A 15,183-nucleotide genomic window follows, 5' to 3' on the forward strand; every position below is an offset into this window, starting at 1 on the left:
ACGGGTCGTACCACGCGTACCCCTACATCACCCCAACAATGCTGGTACGGCCCGTACCCAGGCCTTAAGAGCGAGGGTACGGGTTCATACCACGCCCACCACTACGTCACCCCAACAATGGCGGTACGGCCCATACCCACGTTCTAAAGGCCTGGGTACGGGCCGTACCAGCATTGTTGGGGTGATGTAGGGGTACGCGTGGCACGACCCGTACCCACGCTCTTAAGGCCTGGGTACGATGCGGACCCCTACGGCACTCCAACAATGGTGGTACGGCCTGTACCCAGGCCTTTAGAACGTGGGTACGGGCCGTACCGCCATTGTTGGAGTGACGTAGGGGTACGCATGGTACGACCCGTACCCACGCTCTTAAGGACTGGGTACGATGCGGACCCCTACGGCACCCCAACAATGGTGGTACGGCCCGTACCCAGGCCTTTAGAACGTGGGTACGGGCCGTACCGCCATTGTTGGAGTGACGTAGGGGTACGCGTGGTACGACCCGTACACATGCTCTTAATGACTGGGTACGATGCGGACCCCTATGGCACCCCAACAATGGTGGTACGCACCGTACCCACGTTCCAAAGGCCTGGGTACGGGCCGTACCAGCATTGTTGGGGTGATGTAGGGGTACGCGTGGTACGACCCGTACCCACGCTCTGAAGGGCTGGGTACGGTGCGTTCCCCTACGGCACCCCATTGGGGGTCTGCACCGTACCCAGGCCTTCCGAGCATGGGTACGGGTCGTACCACGTGTACCCCTACATCACCCCAACAATGCTGGTACGGCCCGTACCCAGGCCTTTAGAACGTGGGTACGGGCCATACCGCCATTGTTGGGGTGACGTAGTGGTGGGCGTGGTACGACCCGTACCCACGCTCTTAAGGCCTGGGTACGGTACGTACCGGTATTGTTGTGTTGCCGGTTCGCATCAACATCCACTTCCGTTGTGGCGGACGCTTGCGTTGCTGGACACGCCCCCACCCGCTCGAGGTGACCAGGTCCTGCAGGTCAGTTTTGTCCAGGGCATGTGTAATTTGTGACTTGGGTGGGGGTTATGTGTCCTGCCCCTGCCCCCCCCCTTTGCCCCTGGGTGTTATTCTGACCTTCTGCGGTGTCTGCGTCGGTGCCTGTAGAGCAGGTGGACTGCTATGAGGGCTGGGATGACACGTAGGTTCGGGTCCATGGCTGTCCGTCGCGTACAGGTGCTCCTTGTGCGCGTCGTCCTGGTTTCCCGGCAGTTTCTGGCAGGCAGAGAATTTTATCCGTGCGGGGTGACGTCGGTGCGGATCGTACTTCCTGGTTCGTGAAACGCAGCCTGAATGCGTCCCGACGTCACGTCGGCGCTTTCCCGGATCACATTTGTATGTATATTTTCGTCGGTCGGTGTTTTTTACGATTCGTACGGAAATGGTGTTTCCGTGTGAATCGTACTTGCATATTTGTAATGTTTATTTCCCGGGTACGAGTCGGACGGAGAAAACGCTCCGACCGACGGTTCGTACCCAGTTTCTCCAGGATCCGAATCGGCACCTTAATGTGCTTCTGTATACGTTCCACCAGGGAATTAAGAATTTAGGGTTTCTTCTGTGGCCAGATCTATGTAGTCTGCCGACCCATGTATCTTCAAAATAGTCCAATAGTGGACTTAGTTTGTCTTCATTTTGTTTGTAGAAGGCGCTGTCTATTAAAATGTTGTAATGTTCTGTTACGTCTGTGTCAGGTACATAAGCTAGTGCTATTAATTTTTTAATTTGATATGCGAAAGCTGAATTAGTTGCATATTCAATGCTTAGGGCTGATTTTTGCATGTGTCTCCATAGGCACTGATTAAAATGATAGTAACAGCCTTGGATGGAGGTATGGGGGTGTGTTTTTAATATAGTATTAATCATTGCATGTTCAAAATCTTGGATGATTTTTTGTGGGGAAAAGTTATTAGTTTTTTGTTTAATTGTATTTATTAGTTCAGTGTATGTGGAGTTATGTTTGTTTGGTAATAATGTGTAAATTAATGGTATATTGCAATTGTGATATAGGACGTGTATTGTATATAGTTGGAAAAAGGGCTTGGGACATATGGTAAAAGTCCCATCCATCATCCAGTTTTGTGATTCTTGTAGTTTAGAGAGATTATTAGCAGTTCCAAATATTATTATTCTTTTGTCATTGTTTTTATTATCAAAAATGACTTTGGTCTGGACTTAGAATAACTTCACTATATGTGTGAGGAATTGGGGTTGAAGTAGTAGTGTTTTTTTTAGTACGTGCTATAGTTCTTTTGAGTGAAGTTACAGATGGCATTTGTGTAGTAGCAGTTTTAGGAATTTTGGGAAGCTGCTCTTTTAAAATTACACTTGTAGGTTTTTGAGAACTTGTGCTAGCTTCCTTTATAGTTTCCAATGCAGATCTGACTTCTATTTCAGTAATGTTTGGTGGATGGTTATGTTATCTAGTGTACAGTACTGTTGTTTGTCGTGTTGTAGCACGCCCATAGCACTTATTAGAGTAGTATTTAGTGCATTTCCAGTTAACTTTTAAACCATGCACTTTTTCCTGTGTGTAAGTGTATCCCATATAGCATAGTAACATTTTTCCCTTCTGGCTTGTTATGAATTCTGCTCCTTCAGTTATTTTGATGTAGCTTTATCTATGAAAAATATATATTACAGTAATTATATATGCTGTTGTATGAATTTCTGTAGAAAAAAACAAACATTTAGTTACAATATACTTACAAAGTTGGTTTTGATGTCTTTGAGTAGAATATCTTTTATTCTTTATTTGTGGAAATATCGTGCAGTATTTTCTTTCTCTGGAAAATAAAAGTACATTTGTTTTAATATTTGTTTCTATATTTTTATAGGGAATGGTTAGGGGATTTGCAATTGGGATTGAATTTGGGTGGTTTTTTAATCTATTAGCTGAATTTTGTTTGTGAAATACTTACTTTGTTAGTTGTATCGTTTTGGGTGCTGTTCTGTATTTTCTTAGTTTCTTTTGGAGTTTCCTGTAGTGAAAATATGAAATAGAAAGAAGACATTTATTTATTTATAATGTATGTATATTGTAATTACAATTTATTTGCTTTGAGTCTTAATAAGTATAATATAGTTTACTTACTTTTGATAGTTTTAAAGATTTGCTGTATGTTGATTTCCTTATATCTTCTGTTGCAATCCTGTAGATTTTCTTCTTCATTCAATTTCTTTTTTTCTGTTCTGGACTGTGAATGAAGTTCAACTGTTTTTATAGTGCTTTGGATGTTGTAATCTGTGTTTTATTGGTTAGTTTGAATTTGGAGTGCTTTTATTGGTTAGTTCGATTTTTTTTTTTATATGTTCTGGTAGTTAGTTTCCAAATAAGGAAAACGCTAATTAGTAGTCTGTGGTGTATTATTGTATATGTATTTTTAAAAACATTATATTATGTATTGTATGCATGAATTGTTAAAGTATAATTCCATATTATTGTTGTTTAATGTAGGAAGGTTGTTAATAATGTTTTAGTAAATAGTTAAGTTTTTTAATCGATTTTTAAATGTAGTAAATATATTATTGTTTAATATTAATTTTGTGTAGAGTTAAAATACATTATTTGGTATTTATGTTGTTTGATTTTAGTATTTAATTTAATTTTATATAGTCGATATTAGTAAAATGGAGATATTTTAGTAGTCGATATTTTTGTTTACGATATTTTGTAATGCAGTAAATGTTTATTAATGAGCGTCGATATTTAAGGATTTCGATAACTGTGTTTGCGATATTTGGGGTATCTATATTTATGTAGTTCGATATTGTGTGTTCGATATTTTTGTAATGTTTTAAATAAGTATGTGATGTCGATAATAATGTGATCGATAATTTTGTATCTATATTTTTGTAGGTCGATTTTTTGTCTTTTGATATTTTGTCAGTGATTCTAAAAAAATACAGATACGGGTCGTACGCAAATTATTTTTAACGGATCGGAATCGGCCCCTGAGTGTGCACTTTCTTGAAAATGGCCATCCGCTCACGTCTTTCTATGAATTAATGATTGCTGGATTAGGAGATTTAAGGATTTGCTCGTCTTTAGCTGCTTTTCTGTGAAATATTTGCACTTTGCACACTGTCACTTTAACATCGTTGATGATATCAAGATATGGATAATTTAGTAATATTTTAATTGATTAGTTTTAATGTTGAGTTTCTATTTTAATGATGTTGGACTATGTATGTGATTATGAGTAATGTTTGTGCTTTTATGGATAATGCATATCCGAATAAAGATAACGATGGGGTGAGCTCACCTAATAGCAGGTGAGTATTTTCGTTTTCGTTACTCGGCTGATTTTTGGTGATTATTTTAGTTTTTGAAAAGTCCACACACAAGAAATTTCAGGAAAAACCAGTCAATGTTACCCTATGGAGGAAATTGAGTTATCTGCTTTAAGGTAAGTACTCGACTGGCAGAGTTATGGTTCTGGGCATAGACTCAGGGGTCTCCCAGGGTCAGGTAGGTACAGTTGTTACACCCTCAGCGGCACAGGGGCAGACGGGTGCAGAGAGAGTTAGGCCCAGTGTTATCCTATGGGAGGCGGGGGGCCTTGGTTGGTGGCTGCTGACTAGCAGGCCACGCGGCTGTGAGAGCTGGGCTCCTGGTCACTTGCTCAGGGCAAATGGGGAAGTAGATAGGTGTAGAGGTTACACTGCCAGGGCCACTCGGTGGCTGGGTGCAGGGTGCTTTTGAGCCTTCGGGCGCTCAATTGATTTCAATGGGAAAGCTCCGGTTTAGAAAAAGCATGCAAGCTCGGGGACGAAGATGCTTCAGGTACCACCACCAATTCAAGAGGTAAGTTGGGTAGTTGGAGGATAGGTAGGTACCCCAGAGTTGGGCACAGTGGGCCGCGGGGCGCCGGGTGCAGGGGTGCCTTTTGGTGTCGGGAAATCTTACCCTTTGTTGATTGCGGTTGGGGGGGGCACCTGGTTCTGAGGTTGCAGGTGTCTTCGGGAGCGTCGAGGGAAGTCCTCGGGGTCACAGTCGCCGTGGGGTAGGCCTCGTGGTCTTTGTTCACTCCGGCATAGGCCAGGCTTGGCGGGTGCAGAGTGTGAAGGGTTTGCGGTTCCGGGCTGATGCCAGGGATTAGAAGTAGATTGTGAGTAGAGCCTCTAGTCATGGGAGTCCCAGGGGCTTAGAGCCAAAAGGTAGCCAGGTCCTCCGGGGTTTGTGAGGTTGCTGGCCACAAGAGATGCCAGGTTGTAGCAGGAGCAGGTTCGAGGGTCGACATGCCGGTAGGGCTGGGGCCAAAGCAGTTGGAGTCTTCCTCTTCTTAGCAGCTGCAGGGCAGGTCTTCTTTCTTCTTGCTCTTCTCTGTATTTCGGAATCTGGAATCTGGGGAAGGAAGGTTCAGGGTGCCCCTAAATACTAGATTTAGAGGTGTTACAGGTAGGTGAAGGGCAGGGACCAATGGGTCCCTGTCCTGGGGTGGGTACACCCCCTATCCTGCCTCTCTCCTGAGGGAGGGGGGCAGTAGCCTAGTCCTGATTGGGCAGGGCTTCCCATCTTCAAGATGGCGAGAGCCCAGAGATGTGATTCACCTCGCCTCCCCCACCTGAGGGGTGGGGTTGGCAGGCTGGCACATCCCCTGTCCTTATTTGGGGTTTCCGGCCAAGCTTCCCGCCAGAGTGGGGGGTTGCAGTGGCCTGGGGAAGCTCACAGAGGCGGCATGCCTTTGAAGCTTCCCCCTGCCCATCCTGGGGGAGGAGATCTAGCACCTCGCCCAGGATGTGCATTGTTGCAGGCCCAGGAGAGCAGGGGCTCTCCTACCCAGGGGTCCAGCAACATGTCTGCTGTGTGGCAGCCTAGACAGCCTCTCATACCAGACGTGGATTCTAGGTTAGGTTCCAGGGGGCATCTCTAAGATGCCCTCTGGGGTGCTTGGTACATTAAATCCCACACTGGCATCAGTGTGGGTTTAATGTGCTGAGAAGTTTGATACCAAACTTCTCAGTCTTCAGTGTTGCCATTATGGTGCTGTGGAGTTCGTGTTTGACGAGCTCTCAGCACCATGTGCTCTTAAATGGCAGCACTGCACTTACAGTGCCTAGGAATGGACCTGGGTACTGTAGGGCACAGGGCTCCTGCTCCTGTGCCCACACCACTGGCATAGGGCACCCAGCTAGAGGGGTGGCTGATGTATGCCAGGGCAGTGTAGGTGGTGGGCATGGTACACGGGGATGTGTGCCATGTCGATTCTTTGTTTTGTCTTGTACCCAGACACTCAGCCTGCAAGGGCAGTGTGTGTATGTTAGGGTACAGGGCCTCTAAGGGTGGCACAATGAGTGCTGCAGCCCTTAGAAGCCTTACCTGGTCACAAGGCCCTGGGTACCTAGGGTACCATTTACCAGGGGCTGACATGTGGTCAGGGTTTGACAATTTGGGTTTTAGGTTTTTAGGGAAGGAACATAGGCCCTGGGCAACTGATTGGCAGGAGTCCAGGGCACACTCAGTCAAAGTACATTCAGCTATTCAGCAAAAAGTGGGGGCATACCATGCAAGAAAGATGGCACTTTCTCACACAACCCCCCCCCCCCGAAGGAAAGGTGATGAGACTAACCTTGCCCTATGGAGTCTTCATTGTCTAAGTGGAAGAACCTGGAAAGTCCATCTGTATTGGCATGGCCAGTCCCTCGTCTGTGTTCCACTTCAAAATCCATTCCCTGTGGGGAGATGGACCACCTTAGTAGTTTTGGATTTTCCCCGTTCATCTGCATTAGCCATCTGAGAGGTCTGTGGTCAGTTTGAACCAGGAAGTGAGTACCAAACAAGTATGGCCTCAACTTCTTCAGGGACCAAACCACAGCAAAGGCCTCCCTCTCAATGGCACTCCAACGCTGCTCTCTGGGGAGTTGCCTCCTGCTTATAAAAGCAACAGGTTGGTCTTGGCCTTCATCATTGGTCTGGGATAGGACCGCCCCTATCCCTAGCTCAGAGGCATCAGTCTGCACAATGAACTGCTTGGCATAATCTGGAGCTTTTAGAATTGGTGCTGAGCACATTGCTTCTTTCAGGGTGTCAAAAGCCTTTTGGCAACTAAATGTCCAGTTAACCTTCTTGGGCATCTTCCTGGAGGTGAGTTCTGTGAGGGGGGGTCACAATTGACCCATATCCCTTCACAAACCACCTGTAGTACCCAGTCAAGCCAAGTAATGCCCTGACTTGGGTCTGGGTTGTTGGAGCTACCCAGTCCAGGATGGACTGGATCTTGGGTTGTAAGGGTTGTACTTGGGCTCCACCTACAAGGTGGCCCAAGTACACCACAATGCCCTGCCCTATCTGGCATTTGGATGCCTTGATAGAGATACCTGCATTTTGCAGAGCCTCTAAAACCTTCCTAAATTGGATCAGGTGATCCTGCCAGGTGGAGGTAAAGACAGCAATATCATCAAGATAAGCTGCACTAAAGGACTCCAGCCCAGCCAGGACATGGTTCACCAACTTCTGGAATGTGGCAGGGGCATTCTTTAACCCAAAGGGCATCACAGTAAACTGATAATGCACATCAGGGGTGGAGAATGCTGTCTTTTCTTTTGCTCCTGGGGCCACGCCAATCTGCCAGTACCCTGCAGTTAAGTCAAAGGTACTGAGGAATTGGGCTGCCCCTAATTTATCTATCAGCTCATCTGCTCTTGGAATAGGGTGAGCATCTGTCTTGGTGACAGAGTTCAGCCCTCTATAGTCCACACAGATCCTCATCTCTCTCTTTTCACCTTGTTGATGAGGTTTGGGGACCAGAACCACTGGGCTAGCCCAGGGGCTCCCAGAGGGTTAAATGACCCCTAACTCCAGCATCTTGCTGACCTCAGCTTTGATGCTTTCCTTGACTTGGTCTGCCTGACAATAGATTTTGTTCTTGACAGGTGCACTGTCACCAGTGTCCACATCATTGGCACACCAGTTTGTCAGTCCAGGGGTCAGGGAAAAGAGGCTAGCATACTGTTGCAAGACTTGCTTGCGGTCAGTCTGCTGTTGGGTAGATAGGGTGTCTGAAAATACCACACCATCTACTGACCCATCTTGTGGGCTGTAGGAGAGGAGGTCAGGGAGAGGTTCACTCTCTGCTTCCTGTTCCTCATCAGTCACCATCAGCATGGTGATGTCAGCCCTGTCATTGTAGAGCTTAAGGCGGTTCACATGGATAACCCTTTTGGGTGTCCTGCTAGTGCCAGGTCAACTAAATAGGTGACCTCACTCTTTCGTTCTAGGATAGGGTAAGGGCCACTCCATTTATCTTGGAGGGCCCTTGGTGCCACTGGCTCCAAAACCCACACCTGTTGCCCAGGTTGAAATTTAACCAGTGCAGCTTTTTGGTCATACCAGTGCTTCTGGAGCTCCTGGCTGGCCTCAAGGTTCTTGGATGCTTTTTCCATGTACTCAGCCATTCTGGACCTTAGGCCAAGCACATAGTCCACTATGTCTTGTTTGGGCTCTTGAAGAGGCCTCTCCCAGCCCTCTTTTAAAAGACAAAGTGGTCCCCTCACATGATGACCAAACAGAAGTTCAAAGGGTGAGAAACCTATTCCCTTCTGTGGTACTTCCCTGGTAACACAGGAGCTGACAAACTCCTTCACCTTTTGGTGCATCTGGGTCAGAAGAGGGACTGGAGAGGGGTCCTGAATGTTTTGCTGTACAGAAGCTGGTTCCCCAGTCTTCTTACCTTTTCTCTTGGTTGGTTGGGCTATTATTTCAGGCTCCAGACCTACTGTTTCACCCTTCCTCTTACTCTGTGCTCTGTTTTGCACACACACCAATTCAGGGATGCCCAGCATGGCTGCATGGGCCTTTAGCTCAACCTCAGCCCAGGCTGAGGTTTCCAGATCATTACCAAGCAGACATGCAGCCGGGAACTTTGTAGAGACCACTACCTGTTTCAGGCCACTAGACACAGAGAAAATATTTCATTGAAAACAGTCAATGATTCCCTATGGAAGAAAATTCAAGTTGCAGGTATAGTATGTTCTCGTTACTTTTGTAATCCAGTACTGGGTGCCTAGACTCAGTATTGGTACCTTTATCCAAAACAGATAAGTAATTACGTTTTCACAATTTATACGATTTTTAAAGAATATTTAAAGTTTGCAGAAATCGACACTTGGAAGAAATTTCACAGAAAAACAGTCAATGGTTTCCTATGGAAGAAAATTGGGTTACTGGTAAGTACGGTTGTGAATGTTTTTCAGAGTCAGTGCTGGGCACCAAGATCCAGCACTGTGAGCTCACCTAATAGCAGGTGAGTATTTTTGTTTTCGTTACTCGGCTGATTTTTGGTGAATGTTTTAGTTTTTGAAAAGTCCACACACAAGAAATTTCAGGAAAAAAACAGTCAATGTTACCCTATGGAGGAAATTCAGTTATCGGCTTTAAGGTAAGTACTCGACTGGCAGAGTTAAGGTTCTGGGCATAGACTCAGGGGTCTCCCAGAGTAAGGTAGGTACAGTTGTTACACCCTCAGCAGCACAGGGGCAGCCGGGTGCAGAGAGAGTTAGGCCCAGTGTTAACCTATGGGAGGCGGGGGGCCTTGGTTGGTGGCTACTGACTAGCAGGCCACACGGCTGTGGGAGCTGGGCTCCTGGTCACTTGTTCAGGGCAAAAGGGGAAGTAGATAGGTTTGGAGGTTACACTGCCAGGGCCAATCGGGCGGCTGGGTGCAGGGTGCTTTTGAGCCTTCAGGCGCTCAATTGATTTCAATGGGAAATCTCCGGTTTAGAAAAAGCATGTAAGCTCGGGGACGAAGATGCTTCAGGTGCCACCACCAGTTCGAGAGGTAAGTTGGGTAGTTGGAGGATAGGTAGGTACCCCAGAGTTGGGCACAGGGGGCCGCGGGGCGCCAGGTGCAGGGGTGCCTTTTGGTGTCAGGAAATCTTACCCTCTGTTGATAGCGGATGGGGGGGCACCTGGTTCTGAGGATGCAGGCGTCTTCAGGAGCGTCAAGGGATGTCCTTGGGTGCCGGACTCGGGGTCACAGTTGCCGTGGGGTCGTCCTCGTGGTCTTTGTTCACTCCGGCACAGGCCAGGCTTGGCGGGTGCAGAGTGTGAAGGGTTTGCGGTTCCGGGCTGATGCCAGGGATTAGAAGTAGATTGTGAGTAGAGCCTCTGCTCATGGGAGTCCCAGGGGCTTAGAGCCAAAAGGTAGCCAGGTCCTCCAGGGTTTGTGAGGTTGCTGGCCACAACAGATGCCGGGTTGTGGCAGGAACAGGTTCGAGGGTCAACAGGCCGGTAGGGCTGGGGCCAAAACAGTTGGTGTCTTCCTCTTCTTAGCAGCTGCAGGGCAGGTCTTCTTTCTTCTTGCTCTTCTCTGTATTTCGGAATCTGGAATCTGGGGAAGGAAGGTTCAGGGTGCCCCTAAATATTAGATTTAGGGGGGTTACAGGTAGGTGAAGGGCAGGGATCAATGGGTCCCTGTTGTGGGGTGGGTACACCCCCTATCCTGCCTCTCTCCTGTGGGAGGGGGCAGTAGCCTAGTCCTGATTGGGCAGGGCTTCCCATCTTCAAGATGGCAAGAGCCCGGAGATGTGCTTCACCTCGCCTCCCCCACCTGAGGGGTGGGGTTGGCAGGCTGGCACATCCCCTGTCCTTATTTGGGGTTTCCGGCCAAGCTTCACGCCAGAGTGGGGGGTTGCAGTGGCCTGGGGAAGCTCACAGAGGTGCAATGCCTTTGAAGCTTCCCCCTGCCCATCCTGGGGGAGGATATCTAGCACCTTGCCCAGGATGTGCATTGTTGCAGGCCCAGGAGAGCAGGGGCTCTCCTACCCAGGGGTCCAGCAACATGTCTACTGTGTGGCAGCCTAGGCAGCCACTGGCATAGGGCACCCAGCTAGAGGGGTGGCTGATGTATGCCAGGGCAGTGTAGGTGGTGGTCATGGCACACAGGGATGTGTGCCATGTCGACTCTCTGTTTTGTCTTGTACCCAGACACTCAGCCTGCAAGGGCAGTGTGTGTGTGTTAGGGTACGGGGCCTCTAAGGATCGCACAATGAGTGCTGCAGCCCTTAGAGGCCTTCCATGGTCACAAGGCCCTGGGTACCTAGGGTACTATTTACCAGGGGCTGACATATGGTCAGAGTTTGACAATTTGGGTTTTAGGTTTTTTGGGAAGGAGCATAGGCCCTGGGCACCTGATTGGCAGGAGTCCAGGCCACAGTCAGTCAAAGTACATTCAGCAATTCAGCAAAAAGTGGGGGCATACCATGCAAGAAAGATGGCATTTTCTCACACAACCCCACCCCCCCCCCCCCCCAAAACGAAAATTGATGAGACTAACCTTGCCCTATGGAGTCTTCATTGTCTAAGTGGAAGAACCTGGAAAGTCCATCTGCATTGGCATGGGCAGTCCCTGGTCTGTGTTCCACTTCAAAGTCCATTCCCTGTAGGGAAATGGACCACCTTAGTAGTTTTGGATTTTCCCCGTTCATCTGCATTAGCATCTGAGAGGTCTGTGGTCAGTTTGAACCAGGAAGTGAGTACCAAACAAGTATGGCCTCAACTTCTTCAGGGACCAAACCACAGCAAAGGCCTCCCTCTCAATGGCACTCCAACGCTGCTCTAAGGGGAGTAGCCTCCTGTTTATAAAAGCAACAGGTTGGTCTTGGCCTTCATCATTGGTCTGGGATAAGACCGCTCCTATCCCTAGCTCAGAGGCATCAGTCTGCACAATGAACTGCTTGGCATAATCTGGAGCTTTTAGAATTGGTTCTGAGCACATTGCTTCTTTCAGGGTGTCAAAAGCCTTTTGGCAACTAACTGTCCAGTTAACCTTCTTGGGCATCTTCTTGGAGGTGAGATCTGTGAGGGTATCACAATGGACCCATATCCCTTCACAAACCTCCTGTAGTACCCCGTCAATCCAAGGAATGCCCTGACTTGGGTCTGGGTTGTTGAAGCTACCCAGTCCAGGATGGCCTGGATCTTGGGTTGTAAGGGTTGTACTTGGCCTCCACCTTCAAGGTGGCCCGAAGTACACCACAGTGCCCTGCCCTATCTGGCATTCGGATGCCTTGATAGTGAGACCTGCATTTTGCAGAGCCTCTAAAACCTTTCCAAGGTGGATCAGGTGATCCTGCCATGTGGAGCTAAAGACAGCAATATCATCAAGATAAGCTGCACTAAAGGACTCCAGCACAGCCAGGACATGGTTCACCAACCTCTGGAAGGTGGCAGGGGCATTCTTTAACCCAAAGGGCATCACAGTAAACTGATAATGGCCATCGGGGTGGAGAATGCTGTCTTTTCTATTTGCTCCTGTGACCATGCCAATCTGCCAGTACCCTGCAGTTAAGTCAAAGATACTGAGGAATTGGGCTGCCCCTAATTTATCTATCAGCGCATCTGCTCTTGGAATAGGGTGAGCATCTGTCTTGGTGACAGAGCTGAGCCCTCTATAGTCCACACAGAACCTCATCTCTCTCTTTTCACCTTGTTGATGAGGTTTGGGGAAAAGAACCACTGGGCTAAGCCAGGGGCTCTCAGAGGGTTCAATGACCCCTAACTCCAGCATCTTGCTGACCTCAGCTTTGATGCTTTCCTTGACTTTGTCTGACTGACGATAGATTTTGTTCTTGACAGGTGCACTGTCACCAGTGTCCACATCATGGGTTCACCAGTTTGTCAGACCAGGGGTCAGGGAAAAGAGGCTAGCATTCTGTTGCAAGACTTGCTTGCAGTCAGTCTGCTGTTGGGTAGAGAAGGTGTTTGAAAAGACCACACCATCTACTGACCCAGCTTGTGGGCTGTAGGAGAGGAGGTCAAAGAGAGGTTCACTCTCTGCTTTCTGTTCCTCATCAGTCACCATCAGCATGGTGATGTCAGCCCTGTCATTGTAGAGCTTAAGGTGGTTCACATGGATAACCCGTTTGGGTGTCCTGCTAGTGGCCAGGTCAACTAAATAGGTGACCTCACTCTTTCGTTCTAGGATAGGGTAAGGGCCACTCCATTTATCTTGGAGGGCCCTTGGTGCCACTGGCTCCAAAACCCACACCTGTTGCCCAGGTTGAAATTCAACCAGTGCAGCTTTTTGGTCATACCAGTGCTTCTGGAGCTCCTGGCTGGCCTCAAGGTTCTTGGATGCTTTTTCCATGTACTCAGCCATTCTGGACCTTAGGCCGAGCACATAGTCCACTATGTCTTGTTTGGGCTCTTGAAGAGGCCTCTCCCAGCCCTCTTTTACACGACAAAGTGGTCCCCTCACAGGATGACCAAACAGAAGTTCAAAGGGTGAGAAACCTACTCCCTTCTGTGGTACTTCCCTGGTAACACAGGAGCTGACAAACTCCTTCACCTTTTGGTGCATCTGGGGCTGAAGAGAGGCTGGAGTGGGGTCCTGTAAGCGAAAAGCAGACATGGTAACAGGACATCCCGTCTCCTTTTGAGTTTTTCAGGGAGACCCATGATCATACCTTTCAATGTCTATTTGAATCTCTCAACAAGGCCATTGGTTTGAGGATGGTATGGGGTAGTAAACTTGTACTGCACTCCACACTCCTTCCACATGTGTGTCAGGTAAGCAGACATGAAGTTGGAACCTCTGTCTGAAACCACCTCCTTAGGAAACACTACCCTGGTGAAGACACCCAGCAGGGCCTTGGCTACTGCAGGAGCTGTAGTAGTCCTAAGTGAAATTGCTTCAGAGTACCTAGTAGCATGATCCACTACTACTAGAATACATTTGCTCCCTGAGGCTGTGGGAGGTTCAAGTGGACCCACAATGTCCACTCCTACCCTTTCAAAGGGTACCCCCATCACTGGTAGTTGGATGAGGGGGGCCTTTGGGTGGCCACCTGTCTTGCCACTGGCTTGACTGGTGTTGGACTTGGCCCTTTCTGCAGGGTCATCCCTGAACTTTTTTTGTTTACCTTCCTCCTATATTTTTTCTGACCTGTTGGCTGTTTTATGACTCTGGGCACTTTACCACTGCTGATCAGTGCTAAAGTGCACATGCTCTCCATATTGTAAAATGTATATGTTGGTTGGATTCCAAGATTGGCTTATTTGGTTTACTGTCAGACCCCAGTAAAGTGCACCAGGAGTGCCCAGGGCTTGTAAATACAAATGCTGCTGGTGGGATTGCAGCACTGGTTGTGCCACCCACAGAAACGGCCTGGTAAAATGTGTCTAAGGTCTTCCACTGCAGAACCTACGTGCAGTCTGGTACTGTCATGCTGACTGGCAAGTGCACCCACTTGCCAGTCCCTAAACCTTCCCTTAACTTCATGTTAGTCACCCCTATGGTAGGCCCATGGGCAGGGTGCATTGTAAGCATAAGGTAAGACAAGCCCTGATGTGTGTGGCATGTCCTAATAGTGAATTACAGCCTTTTTTAATTTTTCACTATTGTAAGGCTACCCTGTTCTCATAGGACAGAATGGGCTGTTTGAATTGTTACATCCTATGATCCTAACAGACCCAGGGAACATGGTAGAAAATAGAGTTTAGTATGCCTGAACTCAGAATAATAAAATACATCTTTTAGCAAAGTTTATTTTAATGTTCTGTGTTTGCAAACGCCACTTTTAGAAAGGTGGCCTTTGCTTGCCTAACCATTTCAACCCTCCTCTGCGCTGATGTGTATCTGCTGTCTGGCTTGTGTGAGTGACAGGGCTGGGGAATCCCAGAGGGGCAGGGCTAGGTAGCCTGGTGGTGAATAGAGAGATTGACATATAGATGGGTGGGAGGAGTACACCTGGACTCTGAATAGGGCTGTGCTCTGCCACCACAATGCTGGCTCCACCCCCTGTGGAGCGTCTGATGACTCTGCCCTGCACACTGAAAGAAGAAGCCTGCATCATGTCAACAAAGTGCTCAGAAACCGGACCGAACTAGGCAAGGGCCCCCCTGGCCTGCAAGAACAAAAGAAATGTAGTATAAGTATATGAGCCCTGCTCCTAAGAAATCAGATCCTGCTACAAGACGAACCTCTGCCTGAGGGGAAGGAACTGGGAAAGCTGTAGGAGGAGTACTGTCCCTGACCTGGGGGATTGGCCTGCAGTGGTTGCCTTGCTGCTGAAGGAGAGGAGAAATATTGCTGATAAACTTTGCTTCAACTTGTGCTGTTTATGGTCTCCAAGGGCTTCTGCTGGAGCTTGCCCCCTGAACGAAGTCCCAGGACCAGTGGACTTCACCGCCGTGAAAAGAGCGCCGGA

The sequence above is a fragment of the Triturus cristatus genome, chromosome 1_1 (genome assembly GCF_964204655.1).
Source record: "Triturus cristatus chromosome 1_1, aTriCri1.1, whole genome shotgun sequence".
Lineage (NCBI taxonomy): Eukaryota > Metazoa > Chordata > Amphibia > Caudata > Salamandridae > Triturus > Triturus cristatus.